Consider the following 10,349-nt stretch of genomic DNA (forward strand, 5'->3'; position numbering starts at 1 on the left):
CCATTTGCTAAAAAGTATATGAAACACACTTTTAATAATGCAGGACTTTATTATCAAACTGTTCCCCTAACAGTTCAATTATGGAGAGTTTGTGGAAGGAATGAGCGCATTTGTTAGTTACTGGCTTTCTTGGGCTTCCATATACATCGGCTTTGGGCCGGAAGTAGCTGTTGTCCGGTCATTATATTGCAGCTTTGGATCAGGATGCAAAAATGCGTAATCTGCTGAAAAGTCAAAGACCGGTTCTTCACGTCTCTCAGGTAGGTCAGTCACGCATATTTCTAGTTGAATGCGTTGTCACTACCGCATGGATGCAATGCGTGGACGTTGTTTGTAGATTCAGGGGGTTCTTTGTTTTGTTTTGTTTTTTTTTAGCTTACGGCAATGTGTTCAAATAGACTAAACAGACTTCTGCAATTGCACTCAGCTCTTTGGCATTTTACCGAAATGTGAAAGTTTGATGAGAAACTCAGTTTATCTTGTGCATGCTAGATATAAACTAAACATAACACAAATAGTGTTAAACTCAAGTGGCATTACTTTATTATTCTTCATTCGCTTAATTGTAAACCCTAGGCTTGTCCTCTGCTTCTTATCAGCACTTTATGTTTGCTTCAGACACGTATACTTACAAATGTAAAATACAGAAAAACTGCTGCTGCTCTTATACTCCATAGAATGGAAGGTCCTGTCTTTGTGGAATACATATCATATTCCAATGTTTTGGTGATGGCAAGCCTATGATTATGAGATACAGTAGATGGTAAATTACCTGCACTTTTACAGTACTGTACCTTCTAGCCTGCCAAGCTCTCTGTAATGTTTTTCATTCACTCATTTACACACATGTGCAAAAAAAGGTGCTGCCCTGCCATCAGGAGCTACTTGGGGTAAGGTGTCTAGGCCAAAAACACTATTGCATGTGCAGGGGTTACAGATTTAACCAAACTTTCTCGCGCGCATCAGATATGAAGGCAGGAAAACATCTGTACCACAGTACATACCCCTAATGCTTTCAGCAGATTCTGTATTCAAACTAGTTTTGTCAGGGAGCTTATAACTTTCTTCATTCTCTGCATTCTCTGTATTTTTTGTTCCCTGTATTCATATATCAATTACTTATAATTTTATTTACTTAATCACCCATGTTTTAAATATTAATTTATGCCTAAGTAGGAGTACAAAGTACATCAAAATCCAGCTTTAAACACGGTTACATTTCAGTGAACAGCATGGGCAAGGGCTGTTTCTTAGTGCCTTTCAATTCTTATTTACTCTTCTTATAAAACACACAAAAACTGAAATAAAGACCTGTCAAACTCACTGATTGCATTTGGTGTGAGACTGAGTGTTGTAGGATGACTTTCTGTGGAAGGGGTGGGAAAGTGGGGTTGGGTGGATGCGGGGAGTGGGGCATCCTGGCAAATTTTTTCTTTTTCTGTTTCCTTCTCAGCGTGGCGCTGTGGTTATAGAAGTGGGGGGCATGTGTGGTTTCATGTGACCCATAGCTGTGTGGGAGGTTTGGCTGCTGGTAGCAGTGGGTCTGCTTGCCTTATCGGAAATGCCCTTTCTCGCTACCCACACCCTCAGTCCCTGTAAAAGCAGGCAGTGTTTCCTCACGGCTCATAATGAGATATACCTCCAGGGCAGGTTATTTACAAGGCTGTGAAACACCTCCTTGTATCAACAGGGCTCTCATTCACAATATCAGAGGTGATGTGTTTACATACCTGTCCAGAGGAAAGGAATGTGGCATCTGTGGCAAACTGTGACTGAATTTACTTGGTCTTCCAAAATCTTCACAATTTATAAGCCTCTACATATTCCGACCATATAGTGCAAGCAAAAGATGGACAATTGTGCCATCACCAAGCGGTTTGTGAGGCCGTTATCTTAAGACTTTTGGACCATCACTTTTTTGGAGAGAAAAGAAAAGGGTAAATTGTCAGTAACAGTAGCAAGCTTGGATGCCCACTAATTAGTGCCTGGAACGCAGACTTAATGGATGGATTTCAGTTCCAATTAACCACACAGCAAGCCATGTTATTTATAAGGCAATCGTAATGAAAAATGTCCAAAGGGCATCCGCACAGATGTGGTAATAGCTGTTTATTATGGAAGCCTGTTTCCACCACTAAAATATATATATATATATGTATATATATATATATCCAGCTGGGTAGATTGTGAGCTACCAATGTATAGCAACAAATTGGCACTTTTGAGAGTACGTTTGCTGATCGTAACGTCAGGTGATTCAGCTAGTAACAGAAGGATTTCATCATTTGTGAAGCCACCTGAAAATACTGAGCAATTTGTGCATTCATGATTGGCTGTAATACTGGTAGCTTAGCTGTAGCATTTGTAGCTGAGGGCTTCAGCTTCCGGGTAACAAGGAAATGACGTGATTCACGTAGATTACTGATTGGCAGCGCTAACTCGAAATTTTGAGTTATTTTTCTCAAAATTTTGAGTTAATAAGTCGAAATTTCGAGAAAAGTAACTCGAAATTTTTTTAAGTGGTGGAAATGGGCTTCCACAGTTTATTCATGCTGTAAAGCTGAGCATTTTACCATTAGAGTCAATGCGGACTGATTCACTTTTGAGGCTCAAGTTACCATTGAAAGACTTGTACTTCTTAACAATTTCAAACTGGGTTAAGTTTTAACCACCAAAGTCTGCAGGTTGCTTCTAACAGATAAAATATCATGCCGATATGGCAGTGTGGTATAGTGTAGCCTTCTGTTTTGTCATCAAGTTGTTGTCAGAGTTTTGCATTTAAATACGTGCTTACCTTATATAGGTAAGCACGTATTTAAATTTAAGTTAATAGCAAGTAATATGAAATTGAAGATTATACCTCTGCAAAATACTGTTTTAATTAAAAAAAAATTAAACCAGTTACTTTTAGCATTGACCAAAATATGTTTTACACATAAAATAAGAAATTTAAATGGCTTTGCAAGTTAAATTGTTAAAAAAAGATTCTGCGGCTTTGGGGCCAAATCTGAGATATTTAGCATTACTTTACCACTACATTTTTAAAGTTAAAATTAGGTGTGAATCATTGTTTTCTCTTTGTGGTATCAGGGGTATAGATGCTCTATATATGACTGACACATCCTGTTATTTGTTGTGTTCCAGTTTGGTTGCTCAGCGCAACAACAGACCCCTGCTGCAACACAACTAAAAATACTACTTATTCAAATATGGGAGCGTTAATAGTTTGAAATATTTCAGTAAATTTACCAAAATGCAACAGTAAATCTTAAGTCTGAATTCATTCCACTGGTACAGCCTCAGATGGAAAAGAACATTTTTCAATGCAATTACACTTCCCATACCAATTTGTATTTGCTGAACACACCAAATGGGCCTCGTCATGATTTCCAGTCCCTCGAGGAACACGTGGGCTGTAATGAGTGGAACATAGCAGAAATCCCTGCCGAATGCTCGCTGTGATGTAGTGGCAAATAAAAAGGTGGGCAAGCAGTGTCTCTTTCCTGTCAGTCACAGACATCCTCTTGGGACGATAAAGACGGATATAAAAATGTGTATCGTGGGCGGTTCTGCATTACTTCACTGTATAAAAACTTGACTTTCAATAAGACAAGTGAGGCCTTGTATTAGTAGGGTTACATATGAAGACTCATCCACAGATCAAAAATATGTGCGGTGGCTGAACTGACATTAATGTATGGCAGCGTGATGGTGTCCAACCAATGGTAAAGATGTGACTCAGACATTATCAGTCATAAATATCAGCTAATACCACTGTGGGAGTGGTGTATGCTTCTAGCATTGCGTTTCTATTAAGCCTCCGAACCTCAATGGAAAACGTATCACACCAAGTAAACAGAAGTCCATGTCATAGGCCAATATGATGGAGTACAAACAGAGCCATCAGTAAGCAATTGAAGCTAAGCAGCATGTGGTTTTCATACCAAGCCCATTTCCCTGTCCTGAAGCAGGTAGTGACTTGCTTCTCATCAGAAAATCATCGTTGATATTTACAAGTCTGGAGCTGGGTAATTGCTCAGCTGGAGCACTGAAAGACATGCTAGAGAGGAAGGCAAACAGGATGTGGTGTGAGTGACGGAAAAAAATACTTTGAAAAAGCCCCAGCCGGGCAGGTTTAAGTGGAGCATGTACTTTTGGCGTACACCCAGGTTGTCCCCTGAATCTAAGCCACCTGTATTAACTCGTGACTAACCTGATTAACCTGTTCATGGATCCGACTGATGCAGATACAAGAATGATAGATTTCTGGGCTAGCAGCCAAGCGAGCCATCTTGAAGGAAATGGTTTGTGTAATTAACGGAGAAGCTCAGCAGAATGACAGGGGGTAATTGTTGAGTTTGCAGATGATCTCTTATTGTCATCGAGGGTGCCTCCTGGGCTGTTATGGGTACAGGCGGCTGCTGCTTTGGGTTTTGGGATGGGAACAGACACCTGGCAGCACTAGACACACGAACCCCTGTTGACTCTTCCCATTCATCACCTCCTCCAGATTCAACTCCCTCTTTCCCCCCACCCTTCCTGTCCCTTGACACTATACCTCCAAAGCAGTTTACTGTGTGGTGTGTTTGATCATATTAGCTTCAAGCTGCTGCAAAACAAATGCACAATATCCAAACAACCTTGTCAGAATGGCTAGAAACATGGCAGAGGAGCTGGGTGGGGGGTATTAAAAATTTAGTTGTCTGCCTTGCTCGCAGCATGGAGCAGCTCTTTGAAAAAGAAAGGAAATGGAAACTTGGTGGATCTTAGACATTGTCCTTTACCGTACCTTATCATGGACCTGCATCCTGATATTTAATTTGGGTTTCGACTCACCCAAGATGGCTATTTACTATGAGAAAACTGTTTTTGTCACTTAGCTCTACTGGTATATGACTATTTGGATATTTGGAGGCTTTTCTTAACTAAGGCCTTGAGACACTGGTCTACGTGTAGAATTATATTTAGCTTTCCAGAAATATGAATCCAGTGGCAGGTCTTCGCAGGTTTCCTTTATCAGTGACCAAAGCCAGAACTTGAGTTGAGCTGGGTAACATCCTCATATTCTTTGACATTTAATAGTGCCGATTTAACAGTGCCAACCACTGAGAGGCTGTTTTTGAGTATCAGACCTTGTTTTACATCCTGTGTGGGGATAATTGTTTTTAAAGGTTTGTGTAAAAATCAGAAGCCAAAGCCAACAAACCTGGATAATGCTAAAAAAGTGGCCTTATTTTGGCTATCTGCACTGACCAGGCCTCAGGTCCTCTGCCTTCCTCTGCGGGGAAGCATGGGTGTGGGAAGCTAGGCTAAGTCTTTAGGTAGTCAGTTGCCCTGCTAATTCTGTTTTCCAATGGTCTCTTGCCAATAGCTTGAGCTACTGTTCGTTATACAGTTTCTTTCATGGTGGCCCAAAGATAAACTGGACATTACACTAGCCGACTAGCCCATTTGATGTACAAAGTAGGCTGGGGGCTTGCCGGTTAGCATGCTAACCTCTATATATTGCTATTTATTCCGCATATCATGAAGACGATTTCAGATTGTTTTAATGTTTTAAGCTATTGCACCATTAATACAAACACTGGACCTGGATCCAGTTTTAATGGACTGTGGAAAACCTTTAATGATGCTGCATTTTAAATTGCTGATATATTCCTCTATTGTTACCATGCTGCTGTTTACCATTTTTGGCTATACGGTTATAATTGACTGTGATGTTGCATAGCCTGAATTAATTTAGCTTTTTATAGTAAATATTTCATTGGGTTAGAAACAAGAATACGTGACATTGAGCAATAAAAATAGAAATAGCATACAGTAAATTTAGACACACATCCACACGTGTCAGTGGAATTAAGCAGGAGAAGAAGATAAAGAAGAGTGTGCTTACATCTAAAAAGGCTGCACTGTCTCAGTGGAATTCCCCACAGTCTACAAAACCGCAGTAGAGATCAAAAGTGACCTACTGAAAAATATACTTCACTCAGTTGTCACTGGGATTTTGCAGTTATTTATTTTATTAATTTTTCTTTTCTGTGCTGGATACTAAGCTTCAATCTCAATTTTACTCATAATGACATCTGATGGTTTATTAACTCTTTCAGAAAACAGAGAGTGGATTTCAATTGGATATAAGGTCTGCAAAATGCCAAATACAGTGCTACATCTGAGGCCGGCGATGATCAAGGCTTTGCTCCCCTCAGCTAGCGCCCCTCCTCCTCGTCCACTGTTTCCTCTGTCTGACAGATGTCAGACATGCTGCAACAGGCTCAGCCCCAGAGATGTTACAGTGAGAGGAAACTGAGGGATCAAGAGGTATATCACAGGTATGAAGGGAGATTAGCCCTTGCACAGAAGAAGTCAGTGCTAGTTTACATGCAGGTAATGACCATTTAAAAAAAAAAGAAAAAAGAGGTGGTTGGATTGGGTTCCTTCGCTTTTTGGGATTGATTTTCTCAGATTATCAGTTATCATTTACCTTTGTTGACTTTAAAGTCCCAATCAGATTTTGGCTTTGGCTTACACTCTTTTTCATAACCAATACAGTGAAGTTGGATATTGACTCACTGGAAACCCTAGAATCACAACAAATGTAATGCACAATTTTGCAAAACTAATCAAAATACAGTGACTGAAGAGTAAGAGATTGGGATGGACATAGCATTATGGATTTATGTTTGCTACCACATTCATTAATGAATGCAGGTTCATCTTTGCTCTATCATGTAACAAAGAACAGTATACTATACAAGTTTAAACCCACCCTTCAGGTCACATTAATCCCCTGCTGGCTCTAAAGATGTATCTCTATTACCAGCAGACACAGGAAGCAACAAGCTGCCTCATGCACCTGTCTGTCTCAAGATTGCCAAGAGGGGAGTTATTTCTTTTTTTTCCCCTTTTTTTTGAATTAGGAAATGTAAAGGCAGAGTAGAAGGCAGGTGGGTTCCACTGATTAAAGAGAATGAATAAAACAACTGTATGTAAGACAGATGTTTTGACTGGTGCTGATACACCTGTGAGAGCTGCCTCAGTACCAGTGATCAGTACTGCTAGTGTTTTTCTTATTTTTCATGGCATCTGGATTTTCTGATTGTGTTTGATTTTACAGTCTTTTGCAGTCCATTCTGACTCCTGCTCAGAGTCGGTTGCAAAGCTCAGAAAGCTGCTTTTGCTTTGTTACCTTTAAAACACTTTATAGCCATTACCCCATGTTAGCTCTAGTGTACCACTCAAGTCCATAAGTAATGCTGTTTTTATGTTAGGTTGTAGATTTATACATGATGCAGACTTGCTGCTTATGCAGTAGTTGGTGCTGCTTTCTGTATCTGTATAATGTGATCCTAAAAAACAAACAAACAAAAGCACTGCATATGAATTTTCTTTTGTCTCTGTAGACTGTGTGTGGGTAAATGGTACCCAAATGAAAAAAATAAGGAATGCATGAAACAAAACACACATTTTACAACTTGTAAATCCTAAACATATAATATTTATGAATTTGGCAGACTGAAATAATGCCAGGAGCTCTAGTTCACCAACTACTCACTGAGCAGTGGTGAAACCTAAAGAAGTTTTTTGCAAACAGAGGTCATTCGCCTTGGAATACAAATCAATACATTTTTAAATGGCGCAATTTTTATGTTTGGAGAAAACAGCTGCAGTTTGTGATTAGCTGGTGAGTGTGGATGGGAGAAAAGCTGACATCTGACATCTGGTTTTTGGTGCAGCACTGTATGCATCTTTGCTTAGAGATGGCAACCTCCATCAACCACAGACTAACCAGTCAGGTATAGACATTTTTCCCTACCTAGCGGATTTTAAATCGAAATAAAAAATGTTGTGTACTGAAGAAAAATGACTGACTTAAGAAGAGTTGAGTTTGTTGGGTAATTTCAGTTGAAAGCATTACTTGATTATAGGATTGACAGACCTGCAGAGATATAGATAATTCTTTCAGCCGTTGTGCAAAAAAGAGAAACATTTGCTGTTTAATTTTCTCAAAGTGCTGCTTTTCTGTTTTAGATCATTGCAAATTGAATATCTTTGGGCTTTGTGTAATATGCAGTGACAGCAGATATAACAGACTTCTCTAATACATCTTGACATTGTTGTGCCTGCCTCTTTTCCCGCTTAATGTCATGCTGCTCCTCTGTTTAACATGCCTGGCGTGTCTGGGGCGGGGGCATACATATGTCCTCCACATGGTTTTGCTTGTTGCGTTGCACCTCGCCCTCTGCATCATCAAGCTTCTGATTAAAAACACCACAGGGTAGATGTGGATTACATGAGAAAAATACATTAATTAATTAAAACAAAAGCCATTTTAAGTGGGAAGTGCTAATTAAATGCCACAAGAAGTCTCGTATTAATTATGTAGTCTTGTCAGATTCTCTTGCATATGATTGCGTGATGGTTCACGGGGACACATGACCTTTTTTTGGTGAGATTTGCTGAGATTATAAGATGCAGAAAGTAAAGAAAAATAGGTTACCATCCAAAGCAATGAGACTGTTTACCAGTCTACGGTACACACTGGTGCGGCGCATCCCTTGTGTGTATTTGTTTGCATGAACAGAACACTTGCGAGTGCCAGTTCCAATCCGTTGTGCACACTACATGATGAACTACGTGAGAGGGTGTTATCAAGCAGGAGACAGTGCTGTGTGTATGTGTATTTTGATTACTGCACCACCCCCCTGCTGAGACACTTAAATGTGGTCAGACACACGCCGACTGATGGCCATCAATAATGCACACAGAGGGAGGATCCAGCAACCCACGTTATCATCAGGGACTATTGGTCTGTCCCTGCTGGAAGCCTCCATCTCAACAGACGGATGGCTTCAATTTTCTATCTGATGAGGGAGAAAAGTAGGAAAAAAAAAAACTTTCATTGCCAGACTAGACTGTCCGAAGTCTATGAATGAGTATCATCATTCCATCTAATACATGATTATTAACATTAGGGGGAAAATGGGTCCTTGTAATGGTTAAAGCATTCGCTGACAGATGAGGCAATACCTCAGAGTTTATCACTAGGGGTCCTAGCCCAGCTGTTAGCATGATAATGTGTGGGAGAGAAGGATGCTGTGTGTGAGAAAGTGGGGAGGCGAAGAGACAAAGTCAGAAGTGTGGTGTTGATTTGTTTGTGTTTAGAGCAAAGAAAATCGAAAGCGATCAGGACATCACTTAAGCTTCAGTGGCTCTTATATCTAATGGTTATCATTCTGTCATCAGGAATTACTCAGTTTGTCAAGTGTCAAAGAAAATCGAAATAATATGAAAGGAGATTTTGGAAGTGGAAATCTTGGCTGATTTATATCTTATGAAAGATAATTCTCTTCTTTGTCAAAGCCGACTGCGGTTGCAATGATGGGTATGTGTGTGCATCAAAGAACGGAGGAAAAATGTGGGCATGGCTATGTGGGCACGTGCATGTGCGCACAATATCGTTTTCACATGTGGCTGCAATGGCATCACCACAACCTCTGCCTCAAGGAGAGCATTTCATCTCTGTTTAGGTGATGTCACATTCAGACTTCAATGGTGGTACTTCCACAAAAGCAAAGTGAATAGCTACCGCTCTTTAGTCTGGAAGCCATTGGCTTTCCACTTCCTTCTGCCGGTCCATGACCAACAGCCCACTCACAGCCCTAATCAAGCCCTGATGAGTGGCCCAGCCTACCGCCCAGCGTTTCTACATGGCAGAAGAGGCTGTTTGAGGTGGTTAGCTGGTGATGGAGGTGGTGGAAACTCCTTTGCCGCCATGCGTTCCCAATCCTGGCATGGAAATGGGCCCCATTTGAGGTTTTCCTTCGGAGACGTGCGGACGAAGCAGACGCAGTGCAAGCGTGTGTGGCAAGATGCTCAGTGAGAGAAGAATGGAGACGTATCACGAGCAATTTTTCCTGCATATATTCAACCTTTCCTTAATGGCTATTACAACAATTGCCTGCATCACTGCAGCGTTTGAACGTCACTTACAGTTTTAGGGTCGCTACATTAGTGTAATAAATTTATTCATAGCTGTCTCTCAGCCCCAGGGGCTGGTGGGCATCCTCTTTAATAAGGCGCTGACATCTGTCTGCAGAGATTGCCCACTGAGCATCATCTCGCACAAATGGGGGCCAGAGACCCGGAGTGTGTATGTGTGTGTGTGCTTGTCATTGTGTCTCCAAACAACACATATACTCGGGGTGTAATTTTTGGCTGCATGCCATCAATGCACCAGGAACACGGAAATGAAATGAACACATTAGCTCAAGTCATTGAGCAGTCTCCCACCCATAAGCAGTCGTACCTGTGTGTAGCGCCTTGTTCACACATGTGCCCACTGATTCTTC

Source organism: Oreochromis aureus, linkage group 8 (genome assembly GCF_013358895.1).
Source record: "Oreochromis aureus strain Israel breed Guangdong linkage group 8, ZZ_aureus, whole genome shotgun sequence".
NCBI lineage: Eukaryota > Metazoa > Chordata > Actinopteri > Cichliformes > Cichlidae > Oreochromis > Oreochromis aureus.